Source organism: Macaca mulatta, chromosome 6 (assembly GCF_049350105.2).
Source record: "Macaca mulatta isolate MMU2019108-1 chromosome 6, T2T-MMU8v2.0, whole genome shotgun sequence".
NCBI lineage: Eukaryota > Metazoa > Chordata > Mammalia > Primates > Cercopithecidae > Macaca > Macaca mulatta.
Genome location: NC_133411.1, coordinates 123723231 through 123736479, shown reverse-complemented (window position 1 = coordinate 123736479; position 13249 = coordinate 123723231).

Below are 13249 nucleotides of genomic sequence, written 5' to 3'. Positions count from 1 at the left end.
CTTTCTAATTTTTTTAAGTTGAAAAATATTATGTAACTCTTGAGAGTTATTTAAAGGCTAGTAGGAAAGTAATTTTTCTGGTTTCATTATGGACACATTATTTGACTTTTAAGAGGCTACTACGTCTAATCTCTTCATATTCAGGGGGTTGAGAACTATGTAATTGTACCCTTTATTCTGTCAAGCTGAATTGAATTAATATTTCTTGATTTTCTATTTTGTGCAAAAAAGTTCATGAATGCTCAATGAAAATACTTTCCATTAGCAAGTATTACAGGAAATAGTCCTGTAAGAAGTTCTGATTAAAAAAACATTTTCACATAAATACCAAGACACTAAGGGATCATTCTAAAAATCTGGGACATAAATGACTTTGCTGCACTACATAAGGCTTTAGATATTGATATGATTTGGCTCTGTGTCCCCACCCAAATCTCATGTCGAATTGTAATTCCCGATGATCAGAGAGGGACCTGGTGGGAGGTGATTGGATTATGGAGGTGGATATCCCCCTTGCTGGTCTCATGATAGTGAGCGAGTTCTCACAAGATCTGGTTGTTTAAAAGTATGTAGCACTTCCACCTGAGTGCTCTCTCTCTCTCTCTCTCTCTCTCTCTCTCTCTGTCTCCCTCCCCCCGCCAACCAGTCCACTATGCCATGTGAAGAAGGTGCTTGCTTTCCCTTTACTCTTCCACCAGATTGTGAGTTTCCTGAGGCCTCTTCAGCCATGCCCCCTGTACAGTCCTCAGAACTGTGAGTCAATTCAACCTCTTTTCTTCATAAATTACCCAGTTTCAGATAGTCCTTTATAGCAGTGTGAGAATGGACTAATACAGATATTGTTCACTGTTACTTTGTTTTAACCAGTATAGGCCACCTTCATGCATTCCTAGACGACTGAAAGATTGTCTTTGAGTCAGGTCAATCCCAGGCATAAAATTCCATCTCTGTCTCTTTTAACCATAAAAGACAGTGTTTTCCCATTACTTAATGAATTTGGCAACTCTGGTCTATGGCTCTGCTTCTGTATGTTTCTCCTCTGCTCCTTATACTCTGAGCTGAAGTGAGACTCTTCAATCACTACAACAGTCAACATCTATATTCTGTAAGTCATTGGATCCTTCAGGGCTTGTCCCCTGGCCCATTCTTTGCAGCTGAAAAGGTGGTGAATATAATCATTTAAGTGTTAGGACTTTCATCGTCCCTTTTTCCCTCCCTCCCCCCTCCCTCCCTCCCTTCCTTCTTTCCATCCTTCCTTTTTTTCTGTCCTTTCTTCTTTCCTCCCTCCCTCCTTCTCTCCCTCTCTCCCTCCCTCCCTTCTTTTCTGTTGTTTCTTTTTTCATATAGGAAGAAACACCAACTGGCTATTTAAAGTTTATGTATTATAGGTCAACATTTTTTATGACAATACATTCCTTAAGTACAAATTCCTAGCCTAGCAGAAAGGACTACTTTTTGAGGAAATATTATTTGTATTGGATATTGCTCAAAATCAGTTCAAACACCAAGTCTTCAGTGGAAGAAAGAAGAGCTGTGCAGTAGAAATCATCCTGGGCTGGGAGCCTGGAGAAGGGGCTGGTTCTCAGCTGTCCTTCTGTGGTTCTCAGCTGTCCTTCTGTCCACTGTGTGAGCCTCAGACAGTTCACATGGCCCCTCTGGGCCTGAGCTTTCTGACCTAGGACATGAGAACCCTGGATTTAAAGAAACTCTGTTTTCTCTCCCATTCCTGACGTTCCCAGACGAATCTGAGGATTGGGCTGCTATTTCTCGCCACCCAATAAGGAGATGCAGATAACTAGGGAGGAAGAGAGTTTTTATTGTTGTAAAAGCCTGGAAGCCTGGAAATTATCACCAGACCAACTCAAAATTACAAATGTTTTCAGAGCCTATATACTTTCTAAGCTATATATCTAGGTGTAAGTGTTCATTCATTTAAAGACATAAGTGATTTCTTTTAATCTATAACTAAGGTTTGAGTCCTGAAGACCTTCTTTTGGAGACTCAGTAAGTTGACTTAATCTTAATGGGTCTAGGTGCTGGGGTAAATAGCCTTGTCTTGTCTCCTGCTACATCACAGAGGTTTGGGGAACTCCTTCAAACCTCCAATAAACTTGTTTGTGGAGGCTTGGGGAGTTTCTTCAGACCCCCCAATAAAACTTGTTTAATTCTAAATTGGTCCTATTAAGAATTCCTTCGTTATTTTGTCATGCTTTAAGGCCCAGGGAAAGCCTAGGAAAAACTCTTGATGAGCTTTTGTTACATTCCATGCTTTGTATAAGGGCATTGGCTTTTTTAGCTTTTAATATTTAACTTAACCACTCAGTACTGAAACAGTTGTGATGGAGGCCCGCGTTACTGAAATCTGAAGTCATTCTTTGTATTGGTTGAAATGGATCTTCTTGGATTTCCTAATTTCAGCCAGTTTTCTTTCTTTCTTCTGTCTCTTCCTTCTATCCCTCCTCCTCCCTCTTTTCCTCCTTTTCTTCCTTTTCTGCGGGCATCCACCTTTACCTTTATTATATTTCTCTACTTCTTAGGGACCATTATTTTACAGTAAGGAGAGAGGATCAGAGCATTAAGTGATTTTCCTAAGGTTGCAAAGTTAGTGGCTTAGAGCAAATGTGTGTTTAGAATTGTGCTCTGTCACAGCATGTGTTCATAAATTCTCCCTTGCTTTGTCCTGGGATTCTTTTCTAAATGGTCGAAGCCCTCCAAAACAAAAGTTAAGCACAAATTAAGTACATCAGACTGTACTTTTATTATGGACCTAGGAAGGGGGCAGGGGAGGGATTGACCATGAGAATTGGGCTGTAGGCTCTTCACCCTGGGAAACAGGGAAGGATCAGGCTTGAGCAACTTAAGAGCATGCTAGAAACATCTGCTCCCATAAGATATAGGAGTGTGAGTGAAGTGTTTTAATAGCCAGAATTTAATAAGTAAAGGTAACCACCTTTACTAAGAAACAGCAGCCACCTCTATCACCCAAACCTACATTTCAATCTCTCCTCCAAACACTAGCTGGGTGACTTTGAGCAAATGACTTCACCAAGCTTTTTTTGGCCCAAGTTGCTTATAAAATAATGATCTGTTAAATATCAATAATAACAATAATAATAGGAATAATAGTATAGAATCTGCCTTAAGGCAAGGAGACTGGATCTTTGAGGCTCCTCTGGGCTTTATGCTCTAAGTTTGATCTTATTACTGAAAAGTAACCATGGGCAGACATCGTCAAAATTGTGAAAAAGCCTGAGGCATTATATAACCCACCCAAGGATTAAACAAAACAACTGGCTGAAACCAGGATTTCATCACTCTGAGCTGAAAAATGATAACATAACCTTTGTACTTAAGAGGCAATTTCTCCTCCTCCTTTTCTTGCTCTATATTTCATTGTGTGGTATTCATAACTAGAAGTTAACTAAAATAGTTTTTTAAAAATAAACATATTGGTTCTTGCTTGAAACATTAATTCAGAGTTGCAGGTGCCTGCAAAGCCTCTGTAGGCAGTTTCTTGTGGGTCACGGTTTGTGTCTCCTTTTACTCCATCCGCCTGCTGCTGGGCACTGCCACCTTTACTGGGCAGGCACTGTCTGCTGGGCACTGTTCCCTCTTAGATGGGTGTTCCTCTGTTGAGAGGCGCCACAGCCCTTGTGGGCATTGCTGCTGTGGTTCTACAGTCTCTGGTCCCAACACCATTCCCTGCCCTCTGACAATATACGGCAGAATTCTTTCTCTCTCTCTAATGTTACACTTACAGAGAACCCCTAAATGGTGCTGCTTGTACCTTGACAATGAAACAGTGCACTTAATTTTTCTTCATTGTTTTTCTTGTTCCCAAATAGATTCTGACTCTGTGGGTTGGGGAGAGAGTGAGGTGGCTGGGCCAGGAGATGGCAAAGCTGAGTGAAAAACACCTCGATATACTCAGACCATGTTGAGACTTTGTTCTGCATCAAGCAGGTTGTACCCACAGTGATGATCAACTTTCTCCCATGTCCTGGGACTGAGAAGAGCCCAAGAATGAGAAACTTAGTGCTAAAAGCTGGGCAGTCCCAGGCAAATCAGGACAGTTGATAATCCTAACAGCTCTCTTAGACTGAGTTCCCTCCCGATGGGTTTCCTAGAGATTTGAGGGCTTAGTAAGAGCAAATTGAGCAGTTTGAGCAGTTTCTGAGCACCAGCGGTACATACAGCATAGACTCAGGTTAGGACTGCTGCTTTCCACGTACATTGATTCTAGAGTAAAACAAATAAAATCTGAATTTCTTGATTTTTCCAAAGGAGAACCACTCTACCTGGTAGTAGTACCAAAAAGCAGCAGCCTACTTCTGGGTACGTCAGTCAGAGGTCATGGCAAAGTACTAAGAACTAAGCCACATCGACCAATATTTATTAAATGTCTGTCAGAACCCTGTGCAGATCTGGGGCTCCTCAGGACACACCTGAACTATCTTCTTCCTAACAGCAGGAAGATTCTTTACCATTTCCATACATTTTCCTTGAAAGACTGTCTCCTCACTCACCCTGGGGATTTTCAGTTCTTTCCTCCCTACGTCAAAATTTAACATTATGATTTTAAGGAATGCCACCTGGAAATGAGAATCAAATTGGTAGCTTACAGAGATCAATCAGTTTCTCAGTTTTGTTTTCTTCTTTTAAACAGTGTGAAGGTAATTTTGCCCACTGTTAATTGCAATCTATTTAATTACAATGCATGCAGATGTAAAAGCAAGTACTAACACAGGTTGCAATTAAAGCATCAAGTCAAAAAGCTGCTGAGGTGTCCTGATCATAGAATTAGAGGACGGAGGAAGCCTCAGAGGCCATCTGGCTCATTTTCCTGTTGAGAGGACTTCACACTATGTTTATGTAATGCTTTGTGTGCATCTCTTGTGATGGGTTGGCCCTAACATTTATTTTTTAGCCACTAGACCCAGTCTAGGAAGATGATGGATATGACTTCATTTAACCTGTCCAGTAGCCCTACTTAAGAGGTATTTTATTTTGATTTGTATTATAGATGAATTAACAATGCTCAGAGAAATTAAATAATTTTTCTCAAATTTTCAGACCTTATAGGAGGTGTGGAAATGAATTGAACCCAGATCTCCTTGGCTTGGTAACCACGCTCACCATCCTGGCATATCAATTACTCTTCTTCTCTCATGTGGGAAGAACCTGAGACCCAGAAAGTCACTTACCCAAGGCTCAGTTACGGAATTTGAGATCTGAAAAAGACATTTAAGGGCATGAAGCTCTGCTTGCTTATTTTATGAGTGAAGAAATAGAGGTTCAAAGAAGCTGGGCTGGGCTTAAGGCCCACTGGCTGAGAAGTGGTGAAGCCAGTACTTGCCCCTAAGCCTTGGGCTCTAGTGCCAGAGCTCAGACAACTTTCCTTCTCCTGCTCGTCTACATCTCACCTTTGAGAACCCATTTCTGGATGATCACTTGTGCTGAACAGGCTGATGCCTGGAGCTTCCATTTTCTCTAAAAATGGCAAGGGAATAAGTGATGGAGATTTAAAGTCCCTAGGAACTCCTGTATCATTCTGGGGCTTAGGAATGTGCCTCCAAAATCTAGGCAAAATGTGGTTCTTCCCTAACCTCAAGTGCAGAGCTAAGATGACTTCGAAAGCTGTGGATACATACACCCTAAGGAAGAAGCTTAGGCTGCATTTGCAGAGATTGAGATGTTTTGCAATATCCACTTTTGTGAGAGTGAAGTTTTGTTTGTGAATAATGCTTTGTGTGCTGGTGCTCTTCAACCTGGAGGGCCTGTCAGTACTGACATTCCTGGGCCCCACCTCCAAAGATTCTGATTCAGAAGATCTGGGCTGAGAATCCCCATTTTTCATAAGCCCTTGGGAGTTGCTGATGATGCCTGTTTGCAAATCAGAACTCAGGGAGTGAGCATGCATTAATGTGCTCACCGAAAGCAATCTGAGGATTAGCAGAACGTAATTATCAAGAAGATATTAAGGATGTCTACCAGTTAGTCCATCTCTTGCCAATTTATTTTTCATTGTAAACGACAAATGTAGACTCTACAATTTGTTATTAAGCATAATTTAGATATATGATGGTGAAATCAAGTCTTCTGAAATATGGCACCTGCACAGAAGAGTAATATTTAACAATAACATCATTATTTTATGCAGTGGATGTTACTGTTTTTACCAAAACATGAGCAGCTACAACCTTCCCATTGTTTTTCGTGGACTGCTGTGTCCTTCATAGTAGGTTCAGTTATAAGCGTGACTCCTCACTAGTAGTCTCCGTCTCCTTGATCTCCTTCTCTGCCTTAGTTCTAGGAGAACTAAAAGTCACAAGCAGAATTATTTTTGCATGGATTCATTCCCCTTTTCAGTGATTGTTCAGTGACTAGAAGGTGTACAATCCTGGCAGCATAACTAAGAAAAATCCCATAAAAGAATGACTAATTGGTTGAAGGAACCAAACACTGAAGTGAGGAATCACCTTTTAATCTGCAGCCTCTCCTTGATTTAATTTGCAGGAGCACCGCCAAATATTTACAGCACAAAAATCATTGAGGGGAAGGAAGCAGTATGTTGTTTTCCCTACACCTCCAGAGATAATAGTCCATGCTGATTCGTGATTTATTTCTTTCACTGAAAACTTAAAGGGAAGGAATGCATTCAGTGAAACAGAAAAAGGAGAACCAAAAACATGTTTTTTTAATTATTGAAATGAAATAATTCTCGTAAAAAGGCCTCTTGACGGCTTTCATGATTAAACTTGATGAACAGTTTGGTGAATTTTAGAAAGTTTACTTGCAAAATTTACTATAAAAAAAAGCTCACTTGGAGCACAGAAAAGATCTGATTTTTCAAGCAGCCCATCCCACAGTACTTTGGAGTAGGAGATGATGCTTGAGAAAGGTGTGAGGAGGCCATGCTCTTCCCTGGCTTTCCATCTCCCTGTCTCCCACCCCACTTTAGCCCCTTCCTCCTTCCTTTCTCTTGAGTTATTCCACTCTGTTTCTGATCTCACTTTTCTCTCTCCAAAAGGAGAAAAAAGGGTTAATCAATGCATCTTCTTTTATTGTCTGCTATTTTGGGAGGTATGTGTGGCTGCCTTTGAAATTTATTTTATTTAAATTGTTTTTTTCATGCGAATGTGTTTTCTCTACCTCATTTTGGTCACTTCTTTGCAGTGCCCTTTCACAGAATGGAAACAAAAGTAGGTCCTAGTATCACTCAGAAGAACCCTGGCTTCCCAGATGCCCTGGTAGTCTTGAATCTAATTCTCTTTTATATCTGAGAACTGTAGATATAGTTAACTGTGGATATATTTATTGTTAAGGCTGCCGAGAAAGAATTTTTTACCCCTGCTTCTAACAGATTATTCTTTTAATGTAGTGACTCCAGGCTATCTAGTTATGGTTAAGTGCCATGGAGTTATAATGCCTGAACATAAGTGACCATTAAATGATTAAGTTTTTTTTGACACTTTACTATTTTGTAATCTTTTCTGTGTAAAAATACTTTCCAAGTTTTTAACAGCTATGCCAAAGTCCGTCTAACTGATGTATCACACTCCTTTTAACCATTTCTCAGAGCTAAATATTTAAAATCTTTCTTTATGTAGGTGATGCTTTTCCCTATTTCTGCATTATTTTATCAGGAGACAGTCCCAGGAGTGAGATTATTGGGTCAAAGGGCATGTATACTTTTACAGCTCTTGAGATAGTTTGTCAAACATATGCCAGTGAGTGAGTCCAATTTCACCTGTGATGCTGCCAGAATTTGATGTTACTATTTAATTTATTTACAACTTTAATAGATATAAAATGATGCCTATTATTTTAAATTTGCATTTCTTTCACAACTGCTAAGGTTATATGTTTTAAATACATTTATTTGCTATTTGTATCATTTTAAAATGTTACTTTATATTAGTAAATATGAATTCAGAGAATACTGAGTTTATTGGTCACATTCTGGGCAAGGGCAGGATAGGAGGGAAGGTTAGAGGAATGAAGAAAGGAAGGAAGGAAGGAACAGACGGAAGAAGGGAGAGTTTGTGGCTAACAATAGTCATTGGCCATGGTTGACCTTGCTCAAATATGGACCCACCTTACAAAACCTGTTCTAATTTATAATTACACTACCATAGGGGACAGTCCAAATATACAAGCTTTAGGAACCAAAGCCTTCTGTTTAACTATTCTTTGCTTCTTTGTTATGAATGTGTTTAGTGTTACCATATGCTCTTCTCCCTTTGAGATGGGCATTTTGCCACGTGTATAATACTTTCAGACTATTAATTACTCTGTATGAAATAAATTATTATATTGTAATTCTCTTCTCAGATGAATCCAGTTCTCCAAAGAACTGAGTTATAGTTTTGTTAGTTTTTAAATAGGCTGCTTCTTATTTTGAGACTTACATGCAGGGGTAGTTCATGTAGCTATGGTGAACTTTTGTGATATCTCAGTTCTCTGGGGTCTACAGAATTTGGGGAAGACATTTGTCACTGGTGACACTCCTGGAAGATGTAAACCTGCTACATGACTTTGTCTCTACTTGGGGACATGCAATATCTCTAACACATTTGTGTGTGTGTGTGTGGCTAAAACTAAGGAGGATCCATAGACTCATAAGAGATAAGCAGTCTATTTTTTTGTCTCTACCTCTAAGTAGGACAGGCAGCAGGTAGGTTTGTTCAATCATTTGTTCAGTCATTCATTGGTTCATGCATTAATCCAGCTCATTTTTATTAAGAAAAAAAAAGTGCATTGCCAGGTACCCTGCAAGGAACTCTGGTTCAGAATTTTTCAGGGAAGGAAACACAGCCATCCTCTACCTGAATCTCCTGCTGATATTAATTATTCTCTGATACCTGTCAAGTAGTCCTTCAAAGTGTAGCAAACTTTTTCTAGCAAACTAACTTTGGCCAACACTCACTTCACCTTACTCCCCCAGCCCACACAAGCCAGTAAATTCTGGAGCAAAGAAAGGAGTTAGAGAAGGATATGTGACTTCGACATCTGAACATGGAGAAAATGAGGCCTCATCAGAAATAGAATCAGAACAGGGAAGGGCAAAAAATTAATATTGGCCAAATACCAGACTCTTTTCACCATTGTGAGAATTATAGAAGATGACAGATGTAAAGCAGCTGATGATCTGATTTGCATTTCTTGAGGGTCTATGACTACTATGTTGAATGAATTGTAGAAGAACAAGAGAAATTGAGGGCCTGGCAGAGGGTGTTGGAGAGTGAATCAATCACTGGAAAGTGATTGATGGGGGGTGGCTTAGATCAGGCTGTGGAGATGGAGAGACGAGGACAGGGTCCAAGTATACTCTGGAAGTTGAAATGACTGTAGTTATTGAATGACTGGATGGGGAGGATGAGGAAAAGGGAATAATCAAGGCTGGCTTCTGCGTTCTAACTTCAGCACATATTGAACCAGGGAAACAGGAATAGAGGTGTACCGGGCAGGGGGAAAGTTTGTATTTATGTATATAGGGAAATAAAAAATTCTGGAACCACCATTTAAAAATTTGTCTGTAGTTTTCTCTTAGTAATTAGGGGAAAATAACTCAGTTACTTAAATGTGCATTATCTTTTGCAGAGCCCTCCTGGTTGAATATGTGGGTTAGATTCTCAAAGATTTTTAACTCCTAAAACATATGTGATTCCATTCAGGCACAAAAGAAAGCCATGAAAAAGTGAAAGAGGTGTATTATAAAGTCTTATACCCCATGGAATTTTCTACTTAATAATTGTCATGATAAGAATTACAGCTAACATTCATGTAGTGCTCACTATATGCCAATCACTGTCCTATTACCTATTTAATCTTTGCAGCAACCACATCACATAAGTTCTTTTGCTTTTCCTATTTTACAAATAGGGAAACTGTGATATTAGGAAACTAACTACTCTTCTAAGATCATGCAGTAGTAAGTGGAAAAGTTAAGAGGCTTGAACTCTAGCAGACTGGTTTCAGAATCAGTGTTTTCAATTGTTATGTTAAGCAGCATGAAGGAAAATATGATAGAATTAAGATGGTCTTTTCATGTGAATGCTTAAAAGTAGCTTTAATAACACTATACTGAATTTCTTCAGATGTAATCATTGGTTAATCTCTGTTTCTCTGGGTTATGATATTAATATATGGTCTTATGCATATTCTCCAGAGAAATATGGCAAAAAAACTAGGAAGGTATTCTATTTTTTTGTGTGTATATGTGTGTAAGGAGTGCAGAGACCATATTTTTAGAGGAAACAATTTCAAAGGGTCAGGTGACACTACATAACCCATTAGTCACAGAGGTAGCACTGGAACTGCATTTCACCATTCTAGGCCACCAGTAATTTTCTTTCTTTCTTGGAATTTGTTTGTCACCTCCCTCTGCCTTGAAAAGGTGCTCTCTTCATGATAATTCAGTGTGAGAAGTTTGTAAAGGAGGTAATGACTTAGACAGTCATTCATTTAAAAATAATCAGAAATCCTCCAGATTTAGCAATGAGCACAGGGACTCATAGAAACCCTATCTCCTAAGGTTTGTATCCTCCTAAAGAGCTTAAGTTAATTATTTCTGCCACTATCTCTAGGTGGCACTGTTTCCTCTCTAACACTGCTTTGAGTAAGCACACACACTTTTATTGTAATACCTCATAGTACAATGGAGGTAAGTGAAAATTGTACATAAATCTTCACTCAAAGCTAGCGGAATAATAACAAGGAAAATCTATTATATAGACTGTATAATTTAGTTATGTATTTTCTAAGCTATGATACTGGCTTGTTATCTGCAACCGACAGACCCAATCTACCCTGGTTTTTGTCCAGTTGCCACGGGTCAAGGGGCTCCAGAACCTGGGATTGCTAAAGTAGAGAAACAGAGATGGTGAACTATATCTATCCCTTTGGATAAAAGTAGAGAAGACATGCGTATGTTGAAGGCATCCAGAAGGAATCATGTTTAGAGTGTGGGGTATATGGGGAACTAAAAGGCAATAAAGCAAATTCATTATTTAAAATAATAAACCTCAGAGAATTAAAGAAAGGGCAATGATAGGTGATAGGTGGCAGATGACTAAGTGGGAGCTACTTGCAATAGAAACAAGCAAAGGCTGGGATCAGAAAGATGTGGCTGTGAACATGTAGAAGGGAAAGATGCTGGGATAGAGAAGAAAGCTGGGGTTCCATGAGAATCCAGTTTCACAGAATAAATGGATGTGAAGAACTAAGCATTATTTCCAGTTTTGAGTCTGACCGTACATACAGAGGAGGAGGTAGGAGATGGGTAGAGGTGAATATGCCCAGGCAGAGGAAGACTTTTTTGGGAAAGAGCCCCCTATAAAAGTTGTTAAAGGGGCATCCTGGGAATCAGGAGAACTGAGGGAATCTGGTGCTGAAGAACGTATTGACTATTGAGTGATTTTTGGTAAGAAGGGAAAGAGAAACATGAATAAGGAAAACCAGTTCTCAGATTTTATCACGGCACACAGAAAGCCTTATACTCTTCTCTCCAACATTATCTATAGGTAAGGCACAGAATCTCTTTCAAGCTCTGCTTCTTGAGGTGTGTTTATGCACAGCACAAAGAAAACGCTGGTGTCTTCAGCTTTCTGTTTCTCTTTTCAAGCAGGAAATCATTCTTTTTACCAAAGGGGGCTTTTGGTAAACGTCCTTCCTTGAGGAATGCTTGCCTGTGGGGGCTCACAGGAGAGGCAGAGGGCTGCAGCAACCCCTGGCCACAGCTGGTATTTTGCAGACAGTGTGGGATCAAAAACACCGCAAGAGAAATCAGTGACTTAGTGACTGTGTGTTGGGCAAATACAAGTAAAGTCCAAGACAGAGATATTATATTTCTTCACAGAAAACATCCAGACAAACTGGCAGAGGGACTATTCCCTTAGGTCAAAGGTAGGCCTGGCAACAATTCCACAGGAAAAGGGGGCTGAACACTATAACTAGAACTCAAAATTATCTGATTTTTTTAGAAAGACATAGTAAGGAAAATTCCAATCCACTATAAAAATAAACAGATTAGTATAGTATACCCACAATTCAACAGCTGTCACCTTCTGGCCAATTTATTTCATCCATCCTCCTTTGTTCCTACAGTATTTCTAAAGCCTATCCCAGGTATCATATTGTTTTATCTGTAAGTATTTTAATACATATCTATGAAACATCTAGTTAGCATTCAGTCTTCTAAATGTGTCATAAATGTCATATTTCTTAAAATTTTGTTTCATTTAAACCAGGATCTAAATAAGATGCATCCATTATTATTGGTTTACATGTCTTAAAGTCTATAGATCCCTACACTATATATATTTTTTGTTTATTCCTTGCAGTGAACTTGGAGAAGACAATTATATTCTCTAAGTTATCTGGATGTAAGCATCCCTGTGGCAGAAACTGTCTAGACATTCACCAAGCCTATTTCCTTTTCCTCCTAGACACACAACTAAACCAAATTTCCCAACCTTCTTTCTAGTTGAGTGTGGCCAAGTGACTGAGGTTTGGCCAATGGAATATGGGTGGAAGAGATGGGTGTCACTCATGCCTGGCCCATAAACACCTCCCATGTGACATTCTCATTATTGTTCCTCTTTCCTAGTTAAACTTGGAAACCACGTATTAAACATGGTGGAGCCACAAGATGCAAGCATCCTGCATTCCTGTATCAGCACTTAGGAGGCAGCTCCTAGCCGCTCCAGAGCACCTTCTGCTTTGTTACTGAAATTTTTGGTTTATTTGTAGCATCCACTAGCATTTCCTTAAATACAATTTTCTGTAAGTTCATTATAGAGCACTGACTCTGAACCCTGGCTACACTTACAAATATCATGAGATGTTTTAAAATAGACTGATGCCTGGGCTTTTCCCTGGACCAATTAAATCAGAACCACTGGGAAGGGTTCAGAGCATTTAAACGTGGTGGTATTTAAATAGAGCACAACATGTAATTCTAACATCTTGGCAGGGTTGAGAATTACTGTAATCAACCGTGAGTTCAATTCTTCTTAGGGACTCCTTTTTTCATTTTCCTAAAGTGCTGAGCTGAAAAACCTCTGTAGAGAGTGTTTCATTTGTCCTGTACAGGTACTAGGCAGGAAAAGGCTAGCTAGTTATCAGTTAAGATTCTGGTGTGTGGTAAAATCTAGTATACAGCCTCTCACCCTCCAGCTGCCATTACAGAATACCTTTAATGGGATTCATTTCTTTCTGGGCCACACTGGCAGACAATCTTCAAACT